Below are 26,018 nucleotides of genomic sequence, written 5' to 3' on the forward strand. Positions count from 1 at the left end.
CTGATTCAAATTGAGGGCAAGATTCTTGGTTTATAGTTTGCAGAATTCCCTTTCTTCCCCTCTATGAAAAATCAAAGAACTAAGTTCAAGAGGGAGTACCTTAATTTATACTATCACCCAGAGAATGCACAGAAAAAAAGAACATGGCTCAGCCCCTTTTTTGAAGAAGTTTACAGTCTAGCCAGGGAGACACTTATTTAAATTGAGGAGCTCTGAATCTTCAGCCAACTTCAGAATTTGTGAATGTTATTCTTTAAAGCAGACATATTGCTTTATTATCTTTTAAAAATCCAAACATACTTGCTAGGTCATTTTTTAAAATTTTATATCTGTACATTCATTCCCTAAGGCTGCCATAATAAAATGTAACATGCTGAGCAGCTTAAACACAAATTTATTTTCTCACAGTTCTGGAGGTTGGAATTCTAAAATCAAGGTGCCAGCAGGTTTGGTTTCTCCTGAGGCCTCTCTCTTTGGCTCGCAGATGGTTGCCTTTTCCCTGAGTTCTTCCCCTGATCTTTCCTCTGTGCATGTACATGTCTGTGTCCTAATCTCCTTTTTTTTTTTTATAAGAATACTAGTCATATTAGATTAGGGCCCACCCCTATGACCTAATTTTACCTTAATTACCTCTATATGGTCCGAGTTCTAAATACAGTCGCATTCTGAGGTACTAGGGGTTAGGATTTCAACATATGAATGTGAAGGCAACACAATTTAGGCCATAACACCCTGAACACCAATTCTACACAATGTGGTGATTTGTACAGTCATATTAAGATGATTCATAAGAGCAGTGGATATCCCAACTGGAAGAAGATAGTTTTCTAATCCAATAAAAAACTTATGGGTTTTTTTAATCATATTACTTCAAACCAAACTATTAAAAATTATCTGGGAGGAAATATCATCTACCTAATAAATACTACTGCTTATAATAGTGTTCCCTTAACTTTTAGCCAAGCTCCCAGTTGACATGAATCTTCTCTGCTTGGATTAGTTCTCCTGCTTTTCATGGCAACAGTTGGATGTGATGCCTGCTGTTCTCATTCCAGTAGAGACTCTTTAAAGAAAAGCCCTTGGGAGTGTGTATACTGTTTACTTTTTCAGCCCTGCATGGCAACAGGATTTAGTGTCTCCCTCATTTTAAAAGCTCTTTTCCACGCCCCTCACAAGGCCCTCTAGGAGAAAAACATTTTCCACATATTCTGCTTATGTATCTTAGTAGCTGATTATACCTGTATGTTTGTTTCCAAAATACTACCCGTTACAACTTGCACAACTTGGAAGCTTGCATATCGGTTCATTATGCAAAAGTCTACATTTACACAAAAATTGTCTCCCTTTTCCTCCAGGCATCAAGTCGCAGAGCCCTGCCCTTTCACGCCATTCATCCGGTCTGAAAGGGTAGGGCAACGGCAGAAACCATACTCATACATCATTGCCCTAACTGAAGAACTGGCTGGTCTTCACACTCTCCGAGGGAAATTCTGTGTCTTCTGTTAGAAAGCAGGGAGGGAAGCCCTACATCTCCTACTCCAAGAAATTCCTTTGGAGAACTGGATGATGCTATAACCTGCCACATAGGATGAGACCATGCCTAGAAACAGCGAAAGCCAAACAAATACGCAAGCAACATCCTCTTTATTAATGGCAGACCATTACCTTAATTAACATCAAAAGTGAATGTGCAGATATTAACTGAATCTGTGAAATCTATTCTTATTTATTCTCAATGTGATAAATGTAGTATTTTAGAATTTAGACAGAGGACAGAGGAAAAGTGTTTCCTCCCCATTCCCAGAGAAACTAGGAGACACCCTTTGCCCTAATAATGTCAACTATGTAACAGATTTTCCGACCATGATGCCTTGGCTCACGAGTATACCCTGGAGCATTCATAGGTGTGTCCAAATATTGATCTTCTCCGCCCTCAGGTTATCTGGATCCCTGGGTAGATAATGCAGGCATACAGGCGCCTCTGTTTCCTCCTTTGTCCCTTGAAATAATTATGATGTTCAGTTTATAATGTCAGTTATGATATAATAGGTAAAAAGCCCTGTTGTGACTGACCATATTTTCTCTTTTTTCCCCCCTTGTATGTCAGGAATATCTGAAACAAATATGAAATTCAACTACATAAATTATTATAGAGTTAGGACATTTTCATTTTCTTTTATCCCTTTGCTCCAATTTACTATTTTGTTAATCTTATTTTGCATGTCTTTAATGAGGATAAGTCCTTTTGGAAAAAAAAATCATAATAAAAATTTCTACTAGTGGTATTAGAAAAGTTGAAATATAAAAGGTAACCATACAAACATCGTCCTGGTTGCTTTATGTTATTCATCAATTCATGATCATCCTAACAAGAAAAATGACCTTTGATGAAAATCCTACACTAGACTGCAATTAAGCACATATTTTCATATCTAATTCTCAGTTGTTTCTTTCTTCCACATGGTCATTTATTATATTGCTAAAAAAGTATATTTAATGGCTCTTAATATTCAATTGATATGTGCAGTGCATCACTGAATGAAAAAATACGTGATGATATACAGTGGCGGAGGCAAAGGAGCATGTAGGGAGCTTCTAAGATGAAGAACTTGAAACTTATAACTAAAGTTTCTTTTTAAAAAATCTATAATTCTCTTCTACCATATTCCACCTTCAAAGAATTTCTCCTTTTCATCAATTTATTATTGCATTACTGATCAAGATCTTGATATATCAAAGAAATAATTCTTAGAAATAGTGTTACCATAGTCCAGAGTATCAAAATATGTAACGACTTCTTTCCCCTATGACTCCTTTCCCTTATTACAGCTTTATTTCCCCCCAATAACACCGAGACACTATAAATCTGCCTAATGTCTATAAAACTCCAATCAAGGGGGATCCCTGGGTGGCACAGCGGTTTAGCACCTGCCTTTGGCCCAGGGCATGATCCTGGAGACCTGGGATCGAATTCCACGTTGGGCTCCCGGTGCATGGAGCCTGCTTCTCCCTCTGCCTGTGTCTCTGCCCCTCTCTCTCCTCCCTGTGCATTCTCATGAATAAATAAATAAAATCTTTAAAAAAAATAAAAATAAATAATAAATAAATAAATAAATGGAATCCATAGGCTTTAATAGGAAGCAGAATTAGAGGCAAAATTTAAATTCAACAATTTATAACTTTAATTAGGACATAAGTCTAAATAAAAGAATATTGCATTTCCAAATAAAGGTAGATGCCTGTATCAGTATTTTATTTTAATGAATATAGCTTATCAAAAATTTCCACAAAATCATATTTGTTTTTTAGTCCCTTTTCAAATTGTGTTTGTATTGTTGCTGAGAACATAAATCTCAAAACAAGATTTATAAAGTCATCATTTCCTTTCAAATGCTCATGATCAACATAATACTGAACAGTAATGTCATTTTGGACATTGGGAAAATTACCTAACTTTTCTAGCGCTTAGTTTTCTACTCTATGTAATGGAAATGATAATAGTATCTACTTCATAGAGTTCTTTTGAGAATTTAGTAAAATTGGAAATATAAGACAATGAGTACAGAGTCTGGCATACACTAAATATTCAATAAATGTTAGTGCTAACGTTATTATGATAATGATCTTTACCATCATTATTATGTCACAATCCTCTCTTCTGACCTTATAGTTAGGTCAGAAGACCTAATCATCTCAGATTCCAGTTTCTTCCAATATTTTCTGTAATTCAGCCATGGAGACTCTCAGTAATATCCAGATGATGATGATGATGATGATGATGATGATGATGACAATAACTATATGACAATGTGGACAATAAAGACAAAGTCCCAGAACAGCTTGTTATGAATGATCATGTGAGTTTGGAGGATTCTTGTATTATAGCCAGAAAACCCAGGAATGTTTCAACCTAGGCTTTGTTTCTTTTCACATGATATCCACATAGAAGAAATATTCATAAGAATCCAGGGGAAATGGCAAATAAGTTACCAGTTTATTATTAGCTTGTTCTGTACTTAAATTCCAAAGCAGAGATCTCTGGTTAGCTGTGTTAATGAATGTAACCTGGTGAAAAGGATTGCTTTAAGTGCTTTTTTTTCACTAGTTTAAGTATAAATCCATATTTTAGGGTCTTACTAACTTCAGGTTGACCATTTGGTACAAAAGACTAAAAAGATGAGAATGCTTGTGGATGCCAAGAAGGGCAAAGAGAGTAGGATGACTAGGATTACCTTTGGAGAAGACCCTTCAACACTTTCTCTGGCTCTTGCTTCATGGTACAAGAGGAAGGAGGGAGATTCACAATTAAATGCAGGACCTTATATACCATACCCCCATCTACAACTAAATGTGGTCCAACAATGTTTAGGATTTGGCTCCAATTAGATTAATATTCCTTTGGAAAGTTAATATTTCCTTAGAAGAAGGAAAAAGAAATCCTTCTCTACTCTTTTTCCCAAATGGTGATTCAAGAACCTTTTAAGCCTATAATAAAAAGAAATGGAATGTAGCTCTATAACACATCAAAAAATAATAATTGCTAAAAAAAAGTCTGAAAAATAATAATGAATAATGAAATTTTGAGTTCTTGCCTTTAAGCACTCTAAAAAATTATGTTTTTAGTACCTAGCCTAGAAAGGCCTAACATTTCTGAAACTATATCTCTTCTTGAATAGAAATGAATAGATTTTTTAAAAAATCTTGTTTATCAGTTTAGCTCTCAACTAATCAATGAAATGCAGTTATTAATCACCAATGAATATATATATACACACACAAAGATGGAAGACCTCCTCTATGACAGCATCAAATGCAAAAGAAAAGGACAAAAATCAAATGTTTTTTGTAAAATCAGCATAACTAGAAGCTTATGCAGATAACAAACAACCAAATGATAAATATCCTCCAAGGCACTTTGTGCTCTTACAATCTTCTGGCCAATTAATTACCTTACTATTATATCATAAATGATTCTTAAACATACCCATAATTGGAAATTTCATTCTAATATTTTTTTTCTGTTTTGAATATTGAATACATTTTCAAAACCTCTACAGACTGCAAGGCAAAATGACCCAAGATTTTCTTTACTTAACCACAGATCGTAAGAAGAGAAAAGAGAAGCTTTCTGACCGTTTTTGAGTTGGTCCTTGGTAGGGTTGAATCACAGCAGTTTGTGAATGTTTCACAGATTCCTGAAAACATCAGTTACACTTCAATTGTTCAGATCTAAACTACTTTTATATTATAAAAGAGAAATAAAATTGGCTTAGACTTCCTTATCCATTCATCCATTCAAGATCTGACTCTCAGGAAGATACAATCTATGAAGCAGAGAGTTATTATATAATGAGGCAATTAATACAATATAGATGTAAAAGAAGGTATTTGGGAGTAGAGAAGAGGGAGCAAGTCACTCTGCCTGGGGGAAGGGGAAGGAGGTGTGGGAAGGATTCAAGGAGAAGATGGAAAAACTGTTTTCAGTATGACTAAGAGAACCAGGTGGACAAAGGCAGGGTACGAGGTGTGGCAGAGGTAGAGGAAAGGACATTCTAGGTGGAAGGAAAATCTTCATACATGCATGGAGACATGGCAAAATATATATGTTTGGGGAGTTGAGAATCCTTTTTTGCCAAGAAATCACAAGAGAAATGAAAAAATATAAGGAAGAGAATGCTGGTAAATGATGCTAGAAAATTAAGCAATGAACATGTGGTGAAAATAAGGCACAGTCAGGAGTTTGAAATTGATTCTCTGATGATTTCTGAAGGGGAATTAGTGATAGTTTATTTGAAGAATGTATTTTAAAAGAAATATTAGTAGAAGCCATTGTAAAAATTAGCATGCAACTGAACTTTGGCAATGGAAATAGAGAGAAGGAGATGTTTAGGAGATTAAACACACACACACACAGGTTAGAGGAACAGATTAGATGCTGAGGATGGAGGAGAAGGAATAATCTAAAATGAAGCCCTAATATGCTAATTAACAAATTATAGAAATACAGGAAAGATCTAATTAGTGGAGAAATCTGTGAGCCCAACTTTTCATATACTGAGTTAGAGGTGCTTCTGGGACAACCAGGTAAAGCTATTCCATTGTTATTTAGGTAGAATCTGTGGCCAAGAGAGGTTTGGGCACGAGATAAAGATTTGCAAATCACTGCCACTCAGTTGGCAGTCTAGGCTATGGAATTGGAAAAGACTGCCCAGAGAGAAATTGTGGAGAGAAGAGAAGTGACTCACTCTCATTGCATAATAACTGAGTCATCAGATGATATATCAGGTCTGATTACTTACTGATTGTAATTTTAAAAGACCTGGGTAGGGCTGGATTGTCCCAAAAGGCAAAGAACAATCTCCTTAGTGCCCCTCTGGCAAGGGTGGAGAAGATAGGAGAGGAGCTGTTGTAGTTGAAGCAGGAGTAGGATTGGGAGCACAGAGAGCCTCCCCCCTCCCAATTCTGTCTTGCCCACAATGCACCCAGGGCTTTAGAGAACATACCATTAACTATATTGTAATATCTGAGAAGCTTTCCGTTTATCCTTTTGATTGAATTTCTACCAGGTACATGTGTACACACGTGCATGTGTGTATGTGTACATATGTGTATATGCGTGTGAATGTGTTCATGTGTGTTTTCCATAGACACAATACAGGAACTGGCAAACGGAATCCATTGATTAAACAATACACCATCCAATGTCATCTACTTTCTACCTAGGTAAGTATTCAGTTATCATCTCTTGTTGAAGCCATCCCTAGAGCTCCAATTCTTCCTGGAGGACTCTGTATCGCCTTTTTGGATTTGCTTCACTGGCTCATCATCTATATTGCCTTTCTGTCCCATTACACGCAAAATCATTCATTCTTTCAACAAATATTTAATTTCAATCTACTTTATATTCCTATTCTTAAAACAGGGCCTAGTACAGATGGAGTTTATAAATTATTTAAAAAATTGAAGAATACTATTACTGTTATTGGTATTATTTTTATAGTAGTAACTATTATTTATTGAAAGGAGACCAGGAAAAAAAAAAAAGAAAGGAGACCAGGATCCTTAACAATTTATTGAGTACTTTTCATATATTCTGGGTTTTGTGCTAAATGTTTTATATGGGGGAATCCCTGGGTGGCTCAGCGTTTTGGCGCCTGCCTTTGGTCCAGGGCGCAATCCTGGAGTCCCGGGATCGAGTCCCGCGTCAGGCTCCCGGCATGGAGCCTGCTTCTCCCTCTGCGCCTCTCTCTCTCTCTCTCTCTCTCATCCTCACTCTCTCTCTCATGAATAAATAAATAAAATCTTAAAAAAATGTTTTGTATGTGTTATCTCCTTTTACTCCTCATGATAATCCTACAGTATAGACATTATTATTCTTAAGGGATGACTCCACTCTCCATCTCTGCCACTGTAATTTCAGCTACATCTAACACAGTATGCACTCCCTTCCTGAGTAAGAGGGTTTGCTATTTGCAACTTTTCATCCCTTGGCATCTAGGAGTGCCACTCTGTTATGGGTTGAATACTTAAAAAAAAAAAAAGGCTGGAAAAGGTGTCCTATTTCTCACCCACAGCATTCCTTCCACATCTGCACTGAGTTCCATTTCTTCTTGCCCTCAAAAACCATCTTCCATTAGTTTTCCTACTTTATTTTAACTTCTCATTTCCTTCTTACCCCTTCCACTGAATCCTTAAATATTCTCAGCTCTCTCTTACCTTAAAAAAGCAAGAAAAATAATATATGTCTTCTTTTCCCCAAATGTACTTTAAGCTAATACCTACATCTAGCCTATAGTTTTATGGGCAAAGTTACTGCTATAGTTGTCTATACTCCCTGGCTCCTGATTTTCATCCTTCTTCAGCTCACTGAGTAGGGGCTCTCCTACTCCTATCACTCAATCAAACACCATCACCACCAAGGTTATGCCTTTTTTTCTTAACTCATTTTATGCTTTGCTGTGGTTACTTGGAAACACAGCCTTTTTAGGGAAATTTATCACTAAAAATAACTTGCAAGACTGATTCAAAATGCTGAACAACTGGAGGTGGGGCTGCCCTAAAATAGCAATAGCATACCAGTTTTACTGAATATCCCCAAAAAGGCTAGACAATATTAATTGCCCCTAATGAGGGAGGGTTAAAAATAAAATATTATAATTAGAAAAAGAAGTATTTTTAATCTATAAGATACTACTTGTCAGGTTTAATCTGATCCGTAGTGAAATGGAATAGAGAGACCAGGCAAAAGTTGGTCGAAACAGGCTTTTAATGGGATGCACTGCTCAGGGGCCTGCAGGGGAGGGGGTGGGGGGCGAGGGGAGGGAGTCGCACCCAGGCAGACCGCAGGGGGGTCTGTAAAGAGTTTTCGTTGGGAAGGTGGGGGCAGGACGGCCTTCCGATTAGGGCAAGGATTACAGGTCTTGTAAGCTAAGTTAGGGTAGGGTGGCAAGGAGGCATTATTGGGAGGTTGCTGGCCTGGAGTTGGCCGTTTTGAGGTCCCCAGTCTCGCCAGCCCAACAGTACTCAAGGCATCTATAAAGTGACTATGAAATGATTTTATAAGCAGTGGTAGAAGAGCAATAAGTGAATTCACCATCAGAAAAATAACTGAAAATAACTGCAGCCAAGTTCAGAGACCTACAGTCACAGCACTGGGACTGAATTGGTATGAATATTATTTATTGACCTTGACTATGTTAAGGGTTTGTATTTAGATTTTAATATCTCTATGTCACTAGGAAACAGAAAAACTAAGGAACAAGACTTTTCTGAACAACAATGCCATGCTGGGCAAGCCGGTAAGAGATTTGTAGAAGCTCAGTTGGAGAAAAGACACAAATTCAAAAGAAGTTTGATTAGAATTTAAGTCTTGGAATGGCTACAGAGGAGGGAAAGGAGAGGAGGGAGGGGGTTTAATGGAGAAGGCTTTGAGAGATAGGTGTTTTAGGGAAGAATGATAACTAAAACCTTTCCAAATTTGCGACTCTTAAATGGTGTCATCCTGAAAAGAAAAAAAAAATATATATATATATCTAATATAATTTGCTTACACTATTCTTTGAACTTTATTGCTTAAACTTTGACTATATAAAACCCAAATATGAATTATCTGAAAGTAATGTAACTTGTTCAGAAATAAAGTGAATTCATTAGTTTCTTTATTAATAAAAAATTTAACCAATCCATATACTGTTGGTTGGTATTTACCAGTCCTCAGATCCAATCTAAATGGCTCTGTCCTCTACAAAGCTTTATATCTCAGGCCATATCACTATTAATGGCATTAAAGTAGCCAATGACAAAATCCAGAGACTTCAGATATGTTCCTTTATTTTAAATTACAGAGAAGCATCCCTGATTTATCAAAAATAGTTACAAGTGAGGAAAGCAGAAAGAATTTGAACTGACAGTTTTGACATAGGAACAAGAATTTTATATTGTATTTTGATAAAGCCTTAAAAGTAACCCACTACTTAAAAAAATCATTCAATAATATATGCCACAAACAACTTCATCTCTAACCACCTCTAAAGCCCATTCTTGAATTTCACCACTAAGACACAGGTTAAATTAGTGAAATGAAATGAGACTTGGGAAGAGGGTAGGGTCTGGAATAGGTAGGGGAGCAGATGAAGCTATACTTGGGAATGGGAGGAGAGACCAGGTGTGGCTCAGGTAAAACTCAGGGAGGACGGAGGTCAGAGAAGGACCATGGGGTCACGGAGGGGTAGGCTAACATGAATACTAATCCATATTGAAATCATTACCCACATGGTCCAGTTGGGAACAGTGTTATATTCATAGAAGAGCAGTAAAATAAGAATCCTGATGTTTATTTATGTTTTTTCTCAAAATTTAAGGGAATTCCAGATTCTGCATAATGCTGTCCAGATGTAGATTGGGTGAGAACTTTCTCTAGTGTACATGAAAAGCACAGAGCCTAAGAACAGTCATATGTTATTAATTTTCAGCTAGATACCCATACATTACAGGGTAATTTAAAAATATCTAAATTTTGTGGTTGCCAAATCAGCATGAAAATCTATGTCCATGATAACTAAATAATAGCCATGTTGAAATATCACTACTCATGAGAAGAGGATAAGGGTAAATATCCATTAAAAAACTGGAATGAATTTGTCTCTTTATGCCACATGGTAATGAAAGCTGTAGTTAAGAAGATGCAAAACCACTGATATAGAAAGTGGGCTATAGAGATGTTTTATCCTGGGGTGCCCAGGTGGCTCTGTTGATTAAGCGTCAGACTCTTGCTCTTAGGGTTGTGAGCCCAAGCCCAGGATTCAGCTCCATGCTGGGCAAGGAACCTACATAAAAAATAAAAATAAATAAAGATGTTTTATCCTGTCAAAGCATTTTCTTGTGTCCTAAATTTGCTTATGTGATCAATCTTAAATATAAATCTGGATTCACTACTCTCTTATTTTGGGTACTCTCTTATTAAGAAGTAGCATTACTCCAAATTCATTATCAAATTACATATTAAACAGCTTTGCAGAAGTGATAAGCAACTCAAAAGTCTTAGTGGCTCAATGACAAACATTAAATTTTCCTCGTATTATATATCAATGATTGTGAGTCATCTGCTATAGCTCTTTCCACATATCTGTCTCTGAGAGCACCCAGGATTAAGGAGCAGTCCTTTAAAAAAAAAAAAAGATTTTATTTATTTATTCATGAGAGACACAGAGAGAGAAAGAGAGAGAGAGAGACAGAGACAGAGAGACAGAGAGAGGCAGAGACACAGGCAGAGGGAGAAGCAGGCTCCATGCAGGGAGCCCTACGTGGAACTCAATCTCAGGTCTCCAGGATCACACCCTGGGCTGAAGGCAGCACTAAACCACTGAGCCACTTGGGCTGCCCAAGGAGCAGTCCTTATTTGGGACATGCATTTTTGTAGCAGAAAGTTGGACACATGTAAATGTTCTTAAAGCTTCTGCTTGAATGAAGTAATTATCTCATCTGCTCATCTGTCATTGGCCAAAGCAAGTCACACGAACAAGCCCAACATAATGGACTGGGCATATAAACTCATCCTATAGAAGGCACTATAAGTCACATAGCAATGATGGGTTATATCATCCCTTTATAAGAAAGGGAACTACACAACTAGGATTGATAACACAGAGACTTTATACTGTAAGCTTTGGGGAGTTAACTGAACTGAGGTTTCTATAAGGATAGCAGCAGATTCTGATTTTTGTTAGATTAATCACCATAGCAAAGTTTGAAAGGAAAGAATGCTTCTGTGACAAGATAAAACATTTTCACAGCTACTGTCTACTTCAGTAGCTCTGGGTTTTTTTGTTTTTTTTTTTTAAATTTTTATTTATTTATGACAGTCACACAGAGAGAGAAAGAGAGAGAGAGAGAGAGAGAGGCAGAGACACAGGCAGAGGAAGAAGCGGGCTCCATACACCGGGAGCGCGATGTGGGACTTGATCCTGGGTCTCCAGGATCCCGCCCTGGGCCAAAGGCAGGCGCTAAACCGCTGCACCACCCAGGGATCCCTAGCTCTGGGTTTTGTTGGTGAGCATTCAGGATCACTCATTCATGCCTTTCTATTCCTCTGGAAGTATACTGTGAAAGGTCACCCATAATATCTCTCTATCATCCATCCATATTTTAACTGCACTTTCTTCAGCATTTGACACTTTGAACACATTCTCTTTAAATCCCCTCACCACCTGGATTTAAGGACATAATCTTTCCTGCTTCTTATCCAGCCCCTCCTATTTATGTTAAGGGTGCTTCTTCCTTCGCTTGCAAAGTGGTGTGGTTCTTTTGAGTACCATTCTTGGCCACCATTGTCTTTCTTATTTTATGCTCAATCTGTATTCTCTCATACACAACTTTAACTGTCTCCAAAGTTAAAATAATTTCACAGTGTGATTCTAACTCTGATCTTGCTCCTGACCTTCATGAAATTCATGATTCCCTCCTAGGCATTTTTCCAAAAAGTCTATGTTTCCATGAGCCTCCAGAACTACATAGTCATGTACTTCTATCTGAAATATCTTTCCCCTTTACAGCTTAACCCTTATTTATATTTTTATATTCAACTCAAATATTCACTCTCTAGACAGCTCTCCCCCACTCCCCTTTGTGTGTTGACTGCCTTTTCAAAGAGAGTCCTTTGCATGGCTCCGTCATGGCACTCAACACACTATCATCATTGCTTATTTGTTTGTTTCTCTCCCTTTTAGAAACTCAGATCCTTTAAGGAAAAGACAGTTATTTGTTTTTGTATACATAGCAACAACTGCATGTCTAGCACCTACCAGGTACTCAAAAATGTTTTAAAATGATTGAATTGATATAGAATGAGTGGTTAGTGAGAGATAGAATTCCTTTGAATCCGGAAATAAGTTTGGAGACTGAGAATCAAGGAATCTTATCTATGATATATTTTTAGAAAAGTTCAAGTCTACAGTGTCTGCTACAAAGGTGATATAATCTAGGACACCTTATGAGAATTTTTTTAAATGTGAAGCTTCATAACCTAAAGGGTAATTTTATTCAAGTTTTATAAATGATCTTCTTACAACCAGATATCCATGTGTTTTAATTGTTCATGTTTTCATTTGAGTTTATGATCATGTTGTGAAGTGGAACTATTTTAATTATTTCTGGCTTTATCAGACAGGCATTTATTCAGAGGATCAGGGCCACTAGGGACCCATCTGTGTGTGTGTGTGTGTGTGTCTATCTATCGATCTATTGATCTATCGATCTATCGATCTCTCTATGGATTTGTTATAGAGATTTGACCTTACACAATTGTGGGAGCTGCTTAAAAAGCAGTCTCTTTAAGTCTGTTGTCTTTCCATCCAGTGCTGGAGCTTAAAATCTATGAGATAGGCAGTCAGGAAGAGAAAATGGTTGCAAAGTCAGGGAGACCAAGAATAAACTGGAACCCATAAGCACGAGCTGGAATCTGCAAGGTTGGACTGAAACTGATGTCAGTTTTTGTTCCTCTGCCCTTAGTGCTATGTGTATTCTGGAATGTCAGGGTGGGGGGGGGGGCGGGGGGCTTCACCATGAGGCTAAACAAATACATTTGTCCCAGGAGTCAGAGAAGTTAATGGAGGGAAGCGCAAGAGTTGTAGGCCCAGCTCCTGGCTTACGCGAAGTGGGTGAGCCAGCCTATAAGTGACAATGTATGTGAGCCACAAAATAATTGCTGCTTCATGTCTGCCTTCCAAATCTTGCACAAGAATATCCTTTGTGGTTTACCCTAACCACAGACTTTCAAGAAAGGTCATTCTGGGAAATGTAGTTCAGGCTAGCCAAGTTGACACATTGCAAAGCCACCACACTGGCTTATGAAAATTAAGTTATATGTGTATGCCAAATGACATCACAGCCTAGTGTATTTATTGAATATTTTCTTGTTCTAGTCTTTGGCCATTAACTCACTGAATTATCACAACCCAATGCTGTAGGGACTGTCACCGTTCCCATTTTCCAGATGTGAGGAAACTAAATCACAAAATGGTTAAGTAACTCGCCTGAAGTCATTGAGCCAGTAAGTAGTAGCAGAAGCAGGATTTAAACTACCTGGGAAATACAACTCTAGATCCTCTGCTCTTGCCCATTATGCTCTATCACCCTGTGCAACACTGTGAGAAAAGTTCTGGAAGAATTGAGTCGACAGATGGCATAATGTAGTCTAAGCCTGGAAAGTGTGAAAGCACCTGGGCCGTAGCAGTCAGCACTGATTTTCCACTGTGCAAAACACAACATTGTTTGCTTGATTAAATTAATGCTTTAAATTTTGCTTGAATTTACTTTTTATGGATTTAATATTTTGGTTTCATGTTGTATGAAAGCTATGGTGACGTATAAGGAATTTATATATTATTTATATTTGCATGTATAATTTTTATGATGAAAAGAATTAAAATCAATATGGTTCTCAAATAGCAAATGCTTTAACTCATCTTGAGGTGAGCTGGGCTATTTCTGAGAAAGAAAGGAAATGTAAAGAGCCAACATCTCTGAGTTATCACTAATAAATTAAAGATGAAAAAATGCACTAAAAATAAACAAGTGAATCACTACTTAAGTCCACAGAGAAATGCTTTTTAAAAACCCTCAATTCCAGGGTTCCTGGGTGGCACAATCGGTTAAAGTGCCTGACTCAGCTTTCAGCTCAGGTTGTGACCTCAGGGTCCTGATTTTGGGGTTGAGGGGATTGAGCTGCACATCCTCTCTGTGCTCAGTGCGGCGTTTGCTTTAGATCTCTCTCCCTCTGACCCTCCCCCTTCTAAAAAATAAATCTTAAAAAAAAAAAAATCTCAATCACTACTAAATGAGAGATGCTTTTGACAGATGATACTGTTTGTGAATTAAATGTACATGCAGTTCTCCTTGTCCAATCACAAAAAGCCAGATTTTCACAACAAAAATACTTCCTCTTTGTCTGTGGGGCAGATTCTTAAAATGTTCCAAATGTGCTCTAGCAGGCAAAAGCAATGGGAATCAAGGTACGTCAGGATGATTATGGTTGTCTGGTTGGGAGCCTTCTGAGACTGTCCTTGTGCAATTCTCTGTGTAATTCAGCATTTGAAAATTAAAACGCATTTGGAGTTTTCTGTGACCATGGCTTTGCATTGCACAATTCCTGAACTGCTTTCAATCACTTAACCACTTCCCCCTTACACGGATTGCCTACATTTCCTTTACAGCGCATCATGTGCTAGGAGAAGTGTCTTAGTCTATAATGTGTGTCTCACCTGCAAAACACTGGAATCATACTTGGCACTGAGTCAGCTAACAGACTTACAGTGGCTTTATCCTGAAAATCTAATTTGTATGTAATTCTGAAACTACCAATCTCTAAAAATACACTCAGCTTTAGATAAGGTATATTTTCCTAAAAGTGCTTTTTTTTTTCTTAAGATTTATTTATGTATTTGAGAGAAAGAGAGAGAGTGTGCAGAGAAGGGGCAGAGGGAGAGAATGTCTAAGCAGACTCCCACTGAGCAGGGAGCCTGAGGGGGACTGGATCTTGCAAGCCATGAGCTCCGGACCTGAGCCCAATCCAAGAGTTGATGCTTCACTAAGCCACCCAGGCGCTCCCCAAAACTAGTTTATTAAATGCCTTGCCTGCGGATCAACTGCCTGCCCTGGCCCTGGAGCATCTCCGTGTGTGTTGGATGCTTCCTGCCCTAAATACAGGCCCTGCCAAGCATCTCTACCTTGCCTGCTATTTGGAATCCTCTCTCATCTTTTATAGAATCCCTTATAGTTTTGATAAGACCTAGCACACAGAGTGCTTACTATGTGCCAGACACCCTTTTAAGCATATACTAATTTTTAAATGATGCAAAAGAGTGGTAAAATAATTTCTAGAAGATTATGTAGCCATTAAAAATAAGGAGATATAGGGGCACCTGGGTGGCTCAATTGGTTAAGTATCTGCCTTCGTCTTAGGTTGTTATCTCAGAATCCTGGAAAAGTGCCCATTCAGGTTCCCTGCTCAGCAGGCAGTCTGCTTTTCCCTCTCCCTTTTCACTCCCCCCACCCCCATTCATGCTCTCTGTATCTCTCTCAAATAAATAAATAAAATTTAAAAAAATAAATAAGGAGGCATAATAATATGAAACCTTATTGATGATATAATATTAAGTGGAAAATCAAGTTGCAGAACAAAACGTTAACATGATCACCTATGTTAAAACTATACATTAGATATATAAATAATAGTTGTTCTTTCCCTCTCTCTCTCTACACATACACACACACATGCAGCTTAAAGTTTTAGAAAGCATATATTTATATATCTGTATAGTTTAAATTTTTCAATGAACATTTAAAAACAAAATAAATAGGAAAATGACTATATAAAAATAAACTATGATTTTAACAAACATACCAGAACTGGCAATTTTTTTAAAAGATTTTATTTATTTATTCATGACAGACACAGAGAGGCAGAGACACATGCAGAGGGGGAAGCAGGCTCCATGCAGGGAGCCTGATGCTGAACTCGATCCCAGGACTCCGGGATCACGCCCTGAGCCAAAGGCAGATGCTCAACCACTAAGCCACCCAGGTTCCTTAGAACTGGCAATTTAAGTAAATTAGTGTTATATTCATTAAAGGAGAGAAACTTGGCTAGATATTAACCTTATTTTAATCATGATTAAAAAAAATTTTTTGATATCCACTGTTAAGAACTGCCAACTAAACCAACATTGTGTTTTTCTGAATATCCCCCTATGAGAACATAGATTTCTAATTTGGGGATTTTTTTTAACCACACAGTGGCATTTGTCATTGTGGCTGATGAATGAAATTGCTAATGATCCTGGGTAATGCCGATTTTAGTCAAAACTGTGCAGACTTCTCTCTCATTCAAGCACTGTAATTTTTTAAAGGATGTTTTATGGGTAACCATTCACTCCTTTTATAGGGCATAGAGACCTCAAAGTGTTTTCAAAGTCTATTTCAAAATAATAAGCTTAATTACACTCTGTGGGGAGAAATCTGCATATTTACCAACATTTTCACTGCAAAGGTTCCATTATTTTAGTTAGCTGCCAACTGGACTAAATCTTTAAAACTTTTTAATAATTTCATCAGTGGTAGAAGTTACTAGGTAAATGCTTTACTTATCACCTGAGATTTTTCTTCCTCCTGCTTTTAATAGTACACCTGTCATTTCATCTCTATAAGTAACTTTTGAATGTAAAGTATTTCACATATTTTATAACTTATTCTTGCATTTGAATGAAAATAACCTTTTACTATTTTTGCCTATAATTACCATCGCGATGAATAGCAGTAACCACCAAGTTGCTTAAATAAAAAACATGAAGTCCTCCTAGAGCTTTTCTCTTTCTTGGATTTCCCAAATCCATTATCTTTGAGCCCTGTCAACTCTTTTTATTAAGTGCTCCTTAAATATTACTTTAGAGCTTTTTCACTTCTTATATAGATTCCTATCATAGTCTCACTGGACCTCTGCATTTAGTTTTATCTCTTCTAACATCACTTCCTCAGTGTCATCACAACAAACTTTCTAAGGCACATATCAGTAAACCCCCATCAACTTCAAGATAAAACACAAACCTAAGGCTGTACAAAATCTGACCCCTGGTTACCTATCTTCCCAGTCTTATCTTTTCTCCAAATTCCACAGGCATCCTAAGATCTGGCCACAGACAACAACCTATAGTTTTGTGAACATGCCGTACTCCCTTCCTACACCTTTCCATTATTTTCCCTTTATCCTTTCTCAGCTTAATTATTTCTTCTTTGAAAACATCGGTTTCACTTCTACCAAGATTTATCTTATTGGAACCTCCTTAACTCCATTACTCAGAACTAAAATAGGTAAGCTTCCTTTAGGAACCCGTAGATCTTTCCATGCCTTATTACATTTGTTATACCAGGACTTTTGTTTGTAAGTTCTGAAACTAAACCCAAAACATTTAAAAATAGAGAAGGGGGAACTAAAGAGAATGCATTAAGTTAAAGCCAGTGGAGGGTGTCTGAGGGGTTCATTTGGTAATTAAGTGCCTGACTTCAGCCAGGGTCATGATCCCGGGGTCCTGGGTCCGCCCTGCTTTGGGCTCCCTGCTCAGCAGGGAGTCTGCTTCTCCCTCACCCTCTGCTCCTCCCTTCTGCTTGTGTACTCTCTCTCTCTCTCAGGTAAATAAATAAATAAAATATTTTTAAAAACAGCAAAACGTTAAAGCCAGTGGAAAGACCAAGAGGTAAATTTTAAAGCATAGCTGAATATAGTGGCTTAACCAATGTCTTCAGGAGTCCACATATTTTCCTCCATTTTTATCTTTATTTTTCCCTATATTATTGGCCTTAATCTCAAGTAGGCTACCACTACATGGTGACAAAGAAGGTCACCAGCTGCTTTCTTAAAATTTCCATCAAAAGTACTCATTGAACTAACTTCGGCCATTTACCTGTTTTACTGAACACTCACATTACTCAGGACAATGAGATAGCCTGACTGACCAGGCCTAGGTCATATACTCACTCTTGGTGCTGGGGTATGAGATAGAGTCAGTGCTTCCTAACTATGAACTGACAATAAGAGAAATAGTCCACCAGAAAGGTGCTGAACATAGAAGGATACATAAATCTACTATAACCCTTATCATAATATATTATTATAGTCTGTTTGTCTGCTCACTAATTTGTGAGCCTTTTCAAGGTATAGATTAGATTGTTTTCTTTTTTTTAAAAAAAAAAAAAGATTGTATTTATGTATTCATGAAAGACAGAGAGAGAGAGAGAGAGGCAGAGACACAGGCAGAGGGAGAAGCAGGCTCCATGCAGGAAGCCCGATGTGGGACTCGATTCTGGAACTCTGGGATTACACCCTGGGCGGAAGGCAGGTGCTAAACTGCTGAGCCCTCCAGGCGTCCCAAGATTATATTGTTTTCAACTATGTAACCCAATCACTAAGTATACTCATATTAGTGTTCTTGTGAGAACTTCATGAGATAATGTATTTATAGCATTTATAATACTATTCAACCATAAAAAAGAATGAAAAATTGCCCTTTATGACAAAATGGATGGACTAGAGGGTGTTACGCTAAGTGAAATAAATCACATAGAAAAAGACAAATACTATACAATCTCACTTACGTGTGGAATCTAAAAAATAAATAAACTAAGTGGTTTATTTTTTTTTAAGATTTTATTATTTTTTCATAAGAGAGAGAGAGACACACACACACACACACACACACACACACACATACACAGACACACAGACACAGCCAGAGGGAGAAGCAGGCTCCGTGCAGGGAGCCTGATGTGGGACTCCATCCCGGGTCTCCAGGATCAGGCCCTGGGCTGAAGGTGGCGCTAAACTGCTGAGCCACTCGGGCTGCCCTGGATCCTTCTTTTTAAGAACAGTGAGTTTTCTCAGAACCCTTCCTTTCCCAAACCAATTACTGCCAATTACTGTGGCATATCCTTGGTCAGAACTGGATCAGAGTGAGACCACTTCAATTCTCAATGGATTAAGCAAGATGTTTTCAAAGGAGGACAATGTGCTCTCTAACATTTTTGGGGCCCTGTCAATATTAAGGCAGGGGTGGGGGTGGTGAGGGAGCATACAGCTCTAGTGCTGACAAAAAGTGAAGTCTACATTTTGCAGGTGTTTCCAAAGTAATATGCACTCATTGTTGCAATCTAATACATCTGTAGTGTCTATAGTAACATTACTATTCTCCCCTATTGGCCCCTTATTTTATCCTCTAGTTAGCAGTTTGGTATGCTTCTTATTTGCTCATACAGAAACAAGACCATGCTGGTGAGTTGGCTCCCCCAAATTGAAACATGCTATATATATTCTATAACATTTTCTTTCTAATAGGTGCATATCCCTTCTATAATATACTGTGCCAGTTATAAACTGTATTGCTTTTCAGGTCATAGACCACTCTTTGCCCTGTTTCCTGATCCTGAAGCCGTCTTTAAACATTTCTTTTTTGATAGCTGGCTCAGTTTTTAGGGTCTCTCAATAGAGGGTGCTGGAGAGACACCTCAAGTCCAAGGTAGGAAGAAGGATTTCTCTTCCTGCTTCCTAAGTGTGGTTTTGGCATGGCAGCCAGTTGATGGCCCTGGAAAAGGCCTAGTAATGCCTTGTATCAGCAGCTCACCTCGTGGACACTCTGACAAGTTTTTCTGCCATGCTGAAGGTTGGTCTGGGGACCATCTGTAGTGTCCCTAGCAAGTTTCTTGTCACAAGCACGCTGTGTTCCCATGGCAGCCTCACCCTCACTGGAGGTATGAATCTTCAGTCTTGGCCAGAGGGAGAAGAGCTCTTCTAGTTTCTTCCTTCCTTCTTCAACTCTCCTTCAGCCCAAGGAATAATAAATGCTTTAAGCGTTTGCTACTTTTCTACTTCTTAAGAGTTTTCTTTCCCTCTTTTAGTAGTTAACCAATTTTATAGCTTAGCAATTCTTCATATCAAATTTTCTCTGTTCAAATTACTGTTGTGATTCCTTTCTTCTCACTGGATTCTGACCGATACAGATGAATATACTATCATTTGTGGTTTTGCTTGCATATCTTGCTTTTGTCTTTATTATTTAATAAATATTTACTGAGAACCTACTGTGTGCCACATACTAGTTTAAACAAAAGGAATATTGTAATAAACAAAACTAATAAAGTCCTTACTTCATGAAGTTATAGTCTAGAGCAAAGATTCAGATAATAAAAATAAACATAAAAAAAAGATAGTGATAAATGCTGTAAAGAAAATAGGAATATTTAAGAGACTAGAGAGTAAAAATAAATCAGAGGATAGAGAACAACCGGGTCACATACATTATTCATTAATTTAACAAATTATATTGAATTGTTACCCTATGTCAACCCTGTCCTATGAGCTAGAAATACAAAGAAATGATTGAACATGACCCTTTCCTTCTTAGAACTCATGGTTTTGAGCATATTACCCTGGCCCTTTAAAGATACCACCTAGGAGACAGTTCTCCCAAACAAAAATATTTTGTAAGCCAGGAAGTTAAAATCCCAAACCATACTAGGGAGTACTTACTCTGCGAAGAAAAAGACGAATGGCATTTTTTCAGGTACGTAAGTAAATATAAGGCAGGAAAACATGTTTATACACATACTGCCTATATTGCTTTATCATTTTCAGCATGATGATAAACCGCCCATAGAGATTACCAACTCTGATCTCTTCACACATTACAGTCAGATGCCAACATCTTTCTTTCAGAAAATTTGAGAATCCCCTGTATCATCTTCAATCTTCTTTATTCTTCCAGGAATAAATTAATAATAAACTATTGCTTCATGAAGTGACCTCACACAACAACTCCTTGAACTCTGTATACATTAACACAACCAGAATGATGTGAGATTAGGGGAAATCCCATATACTTTCTGTGGCTCATCATTTCCTTAACCTTGCCAACTTTTTTTTTTTTTTTACCTTCATAAACACTATGATATAATTATAATGTTCAGCCATTGTTTAGCTTCCTAATCTGGATATGAAGATGGATAGATTTACCAGGAAAATGGAAAAGTTGGTTTCAGGCTGTATTCCTTAAAGTTTGGTCATGAAATAAGGATCAAATATTACTATTCAGAAGCATGGCTGCCTTATTGTAGAGAGTAGAAATTTTCTTTGTGTTCATATATGCAACTACTACATTTCCACTTTAATTAAAGCAGATGCTATATGAACATTTTTCAGGCTGAAAAACATTTTCCCTGAAAAACAGGGAAGTCCAAATATGAGGAAATAGGGTTTCATAACTTAACTGAAAAGTTCAGAGATAAAAACTTATCTGGCAAAAAAATTACATTAAAGATGGAAATGAAAATTAAAACTGCTAGTCTAGTTAAAGGATTATTTTTAATCAGTGAAAAATAATTTCAATCCCTCATCTTTAAAATGAGACAAGTAATACCTTCCAGCTCCAGTTGTTAAAGGACCATATATGAGAGTGAATATGAAGCACCCAGGGCAGTTCCAGCACTCTACAGGGACTCAACTAAAGTCTGTTCCTTTCCTTTCCTCCTTTCTTAATATCTCCAAGAAATATCCTTGGAATACACTCTCCTTGACTGGCTAGAACAAAATAATATCAACCATGCTGTTAATGATTCCAAGCTTTTTCAAAATGTTTTTCTCCATGTGCTTCACTTTAACCAGTGAATATTTCTAAGCACCTACTACATGCAAGATCCCTCCAGGTCCTAGAGAATATGGCTCTGAATATACCTGACACAGCCTTTGAGTCTCATGAGAAAGACAAGTACCCATCAAACAATTATGCAAGTAATTAATTATAATCATCCCTATTTCATACCTTTCTCCTTAAACTCTTCTCATTGAGTAATGTATGATATGCTTGGCTTATTTACCTAGCTTATTGTCTCTTTCCCACTATAATGCCTGTTTTATAACCTACTAAATTCACCAAGATTAGTGTTTGACATATAAGACATTCAATGAATATTTGTTGAAAGAAATGCATGAATTATAATTTTAACAAAAACTTTGAAAAAAGTTAAGGAAACTATATGAGCCTTTAACACAAGGGTTGACCTAGTGTTTTATACCAAGGCTTAAAAAAAGAAGTTTCATTGTATGTAAAAGAGAAATAAGGGACTGGTCATATAGAAATTTAAGGGCCTAACTGATGTCTTCTGAGAAACCATAAAGTGCTAAAGTTGAGGTTAGAACACAGGAAGAGAAGAATCAGACCTATAAATACAGAGAACAAATTGATGGTTGCCAGAGGGAAGAGGATAAAGGGATGCACAAATATGTAAAGGGGAGAGGGAGATACAGACTTCCAGTTATGGAATGAACAAGTCACAGGAAGAAAAGGCACAGCGTAGAGAATATAGTCAACGATATTATAATACTATTATACGGTGACAGACGGTAGCCACACCTGTGTATACGGTGCAAGTATAGATTATAGTGTATAGTATAGTATATAGAATGTAGTATGATGCATAGACATGCTGAATCCACTATTCTGTACACTTGAACCTAATGTAACATTATCTGTCAACTGTACTCAAAAACAAACAGACAGGATCCCTGGGTGGCTCAGCAGTTTGGCGCCTGCCTTCGGCCCAGGGTGTAGTCCTGGGGTCCTGGGATTGAGTTCCACATTGGGCTACCTGTGTGGGGCCTGCTTCTCTCTCTGCCCGTGTCTCTGCCTCTCTCTCTCTCTGTGTCTTTCATAAATAAAGAAAATCTTAAAAAAAAAAAAAAAAACAGATACAGACTGAGTGAAAAATTTTGTAACTTAGCACTGGTGTAAAGAACTAAGATTAATATAAGAAAAGATATAAATAATTCATTAAACCTTCAGGGGAAAATACAAATCCTGCATGTTAGTTTGAAAGGATCATAACCTCTAATGAAGTGAGTAGTAAAAGAAAGGGTAGTCAGGCAAGCCCATTTGACCATTATTTTAATTAATTTTAATTAAAAATTTCTTTTTCAGAGGCTAAACACATATTTGATTAAATTTAATTCTTTTCTTGCAACTTCTCAGATATCTATGCTGGAGAAAAGACACATGTTTAGCCTGTGGAAGTCCAATCTAGGCAGATAGTTTCTCAAGCTGTGTGTATTAACGCCTAAGAGTCGAAAATCAGTTTTTATAAGGCTGGTCTTAAAACAAAAATGAATGCTAAACAACATATATGACTGTATCTAATCTATGTGATCTCAAGTGCATAAAGGAAACCTTAGACAAATGGGAATGTGCAACTTTCTCTAAAAGTCCTGTGATCAAAATGTTCAGAAACACACTTTCTTCTTGATGTTCCCAAAGGGAGATTTTCACATATAACAAGATACTCTCTTACTGGGAATTTTATTACATTCTGACACTAGCCTGTGTCCATGTAGTCAATCAAAAACAATATAATTTTTTGAAATATGAGAATACTATAATGTAATTTGCCTTTTTTTTTTTTTTTTTTGAGAGAGAGAGAGGGAGAGAAAAGATAGAGGGAGAATGAGAATCTTAAGCAGGCTCCACGCCAAGCATGGAGCCCAATCTCATAACCCTGAGATATGATCTGAGCCAAAATCAAGAGTCAGACAATCAACGGAGCCACCCAGGTGCCCGTATAATGTAAGGTTCCTTTTTAATAAATACACTTTGCTGAGAACATTTTATTGTGTAATGCATCAAGGCTAATTTATCATTTAACCCTTTATGATAAATATGTTGGACAGAGTTCTATAATTTCATCATAAACACAGCATATATTTTTAAAGATTTATTTATTTATTTCAGTGAGAGAGAGTGTGTGAAGAATGCAGGGCGGAGGGACAGAGAAAGAGGGAGAGAGAAACTCAAGTAGACTCTGCGCCAAGCCCAGAACCCATGTGAGGCTTGATCCCATGACCCTGAGATCAGACATGAGTCAAAACCAAGAGTTAGAGGCTCAATCAACTGCACCACCCAGGCACCCTACGACATGTCTTTTGTCAAAGATAAGGAGAGATTACTAATTCTTATCTTTGTTTACTTCTCTAAATCAACTTTGGGATCACATCAGCTGATCTTGGAAATAACAAGATCCAAGCCTGGCACCATGGATATGGCAAGCAGAAAACTAGTTGACACCAAGAATTACTCCTGGTGCAAATGGTCAAAGTTAAAAAGTTTTGTATGGGGGTGCCTTGGTGACTCAGTCCATTGAGTGTTCAACTTGTGATTTCAGGTCAGGTCATGATCTCAGGGTCATGAAATCCAGCCCCCTTTGGGCTTTGCACTCAATGTGGGGTCTGCTTGTCCCTCTCTCTCCCTCTCTGCCCCCTCCCCCTCTTGTACACTCTCTCAGTCATACATGCTCTCTCTTTCATAAATTAATTAGTTAATTCTTAAAAAATAAAGTTTTAGGGACACATGGCTAGGAAGCCAGAGAAAATGAGATTAAATCAAGGAACTTCAATTAGTTTTGAAGGGATAGAATGCATGTGTGTTGGGAAAAGTGACAAGGTATGAAATTGGAATAAGCAAGTACATATCATATTATTAAAGTTTTTTGTTTTTGTTTGTTTGTTTCTGTTTTTGTATGCCAGACATATATTACAAAGGGAATGAGGAGCTAGGAGCTATTGAAAAATCTTGATCCGGAAATTTAATATGAACAATACAGTGGAAAGAATCTAGAAGCATTGTGGTGTGAACATTGAGCTAGGAGTAGTGGAGAGAGGAGTGATTATATATGAATGGCGTCATTGGACTAGAGGAAGCTAATAAATAAGGCATTTGGTAATGAGAACCCAAATTAAGACAATCATATAAGAAGCAAAAAGTTGGAGCATATCTGGGAAAAAGTTAGATATACAAATACATGATTATTTTTATCAGAATCTATATACACTGTTCCTTTTATTTTTAAAGAAATGTGCTAATGTGCCATGCAACCTTTATCCCCTTTCTTTATTGTATTCCCAAAGTCTTCATTCCTCTCTGTCATTCTCCATGCATTTTTTTTCACATTCCTGGTTTCTAATTCTTCCCAGAAAGGTACACACCACTTCAAACACCATGATGTCGAGAAAACTATACTGTATTTATGAGCTGGAGTTCTTTGTTGCTAAGTATAGAAACCATCTCTGAGGGAAAAGTAAGGAATCAAGACTCTGGGGTTAAAATAAGGAAAGAGGGTCAAAGTCCTATGGATAATTAGTAGGGTTTTAAACTAAGCAATGGAAATGTATTGTAAAGCCAGTGGGAGATCACAAAGTCTATAGGAAAGCTACTTGGAAACCAAAGCAAATCTTTGAGGCTAAAAGCTAAGAAATATAGAAAATTCTAGTTTAGAACATTAAGGCATCAGCAACAGAATGAAAAAAATCAAACTCTGTCATGTTGTTCAAGATCAAATTACAAAGTAAGCATCTATTATTTTTTAAGATTTTATTTATTTATTTGAGACAGAGAAAGAGAGAGAGTGAGCACAGGCAGGGGGATAGAGAGAAACAGACTTCTTGCTGAGCATGGAGCATGATGTAGGGCTCGAGCCCAGGACACTGGGATCATGAACTGACCTGAAGGCAGACACTTAACCAACTGAGCCAACCAGGCACCCCTGAGGTAAGTATCTAATGGCACTATTGGTGTGAAATAATATCCTGTTATTAAGGATAAAATTCTAAAAATCCCAGCACCTAGAACACAGCCCAGACAGAGTGAAGTCCTCTGCAAGTACTTGTTCAATGTTGAAAAGATGCTCAACCTTTGGTTAGGCACAGTAAAACTGATTAATGTCCAGTCATATTATATCAAGGGGGAGATTAATTCTCTAAAAGCAAATCTCTTGTTAGAAATAGAACAAGATATTGAGCAGCCAAAAAACAATAAATACTCACCATACCTAAAAAATGCTGGGGCACCTGAGTGGCCCAGACAGTTAATTGTACAATTTCAGCCCTCCTCATGGTCTCAGGGTGGTGGAATGGAGCCCCCTGTTGGGCTCTGCATTCA

The 26,018-nt window shown here is 37.4% G+C and overlaps 1 long non-coding RNA gene across 2 annotated transcripts in view; it reads left to right on the plus strand.

Annotated features, from left to right (window-relative positions):
• The first annotated feature begins 3,664 nt into the window (after positions 1–3,664).
• Positions 3,665–26,018, plus strand: part of LOC140634748 (uncharacterized) — a 50,886-nt gene continuing 28,532 nt past the window's right edge. For both annotated transcript variants that reach the window (XR_012032132.1, XR_012032133.1), the window contains exons 1-2: positions 3,665–3,857; positions 6,648–6,723. This is a non-coding gene — a long non-coding RNA (uncharacterized lncRNA). The remainder of the gene's footprint in view (positions 3,858–6,647; positions 6,724–26,018) is intronic.

The sequence above is a fragment of the Canis lupus genome, chromosome 6 (genome assembly GCF_048164855.1).
Source record: "Canis lupus baileyi chromosome 6, mCanLup2.hap1, whole genome shotgun sequence".
NCBI lineage: Eukaryota > Metazoa > Chordata > Mammalia > Carnivora > Canidae > Canis > Canis lupus.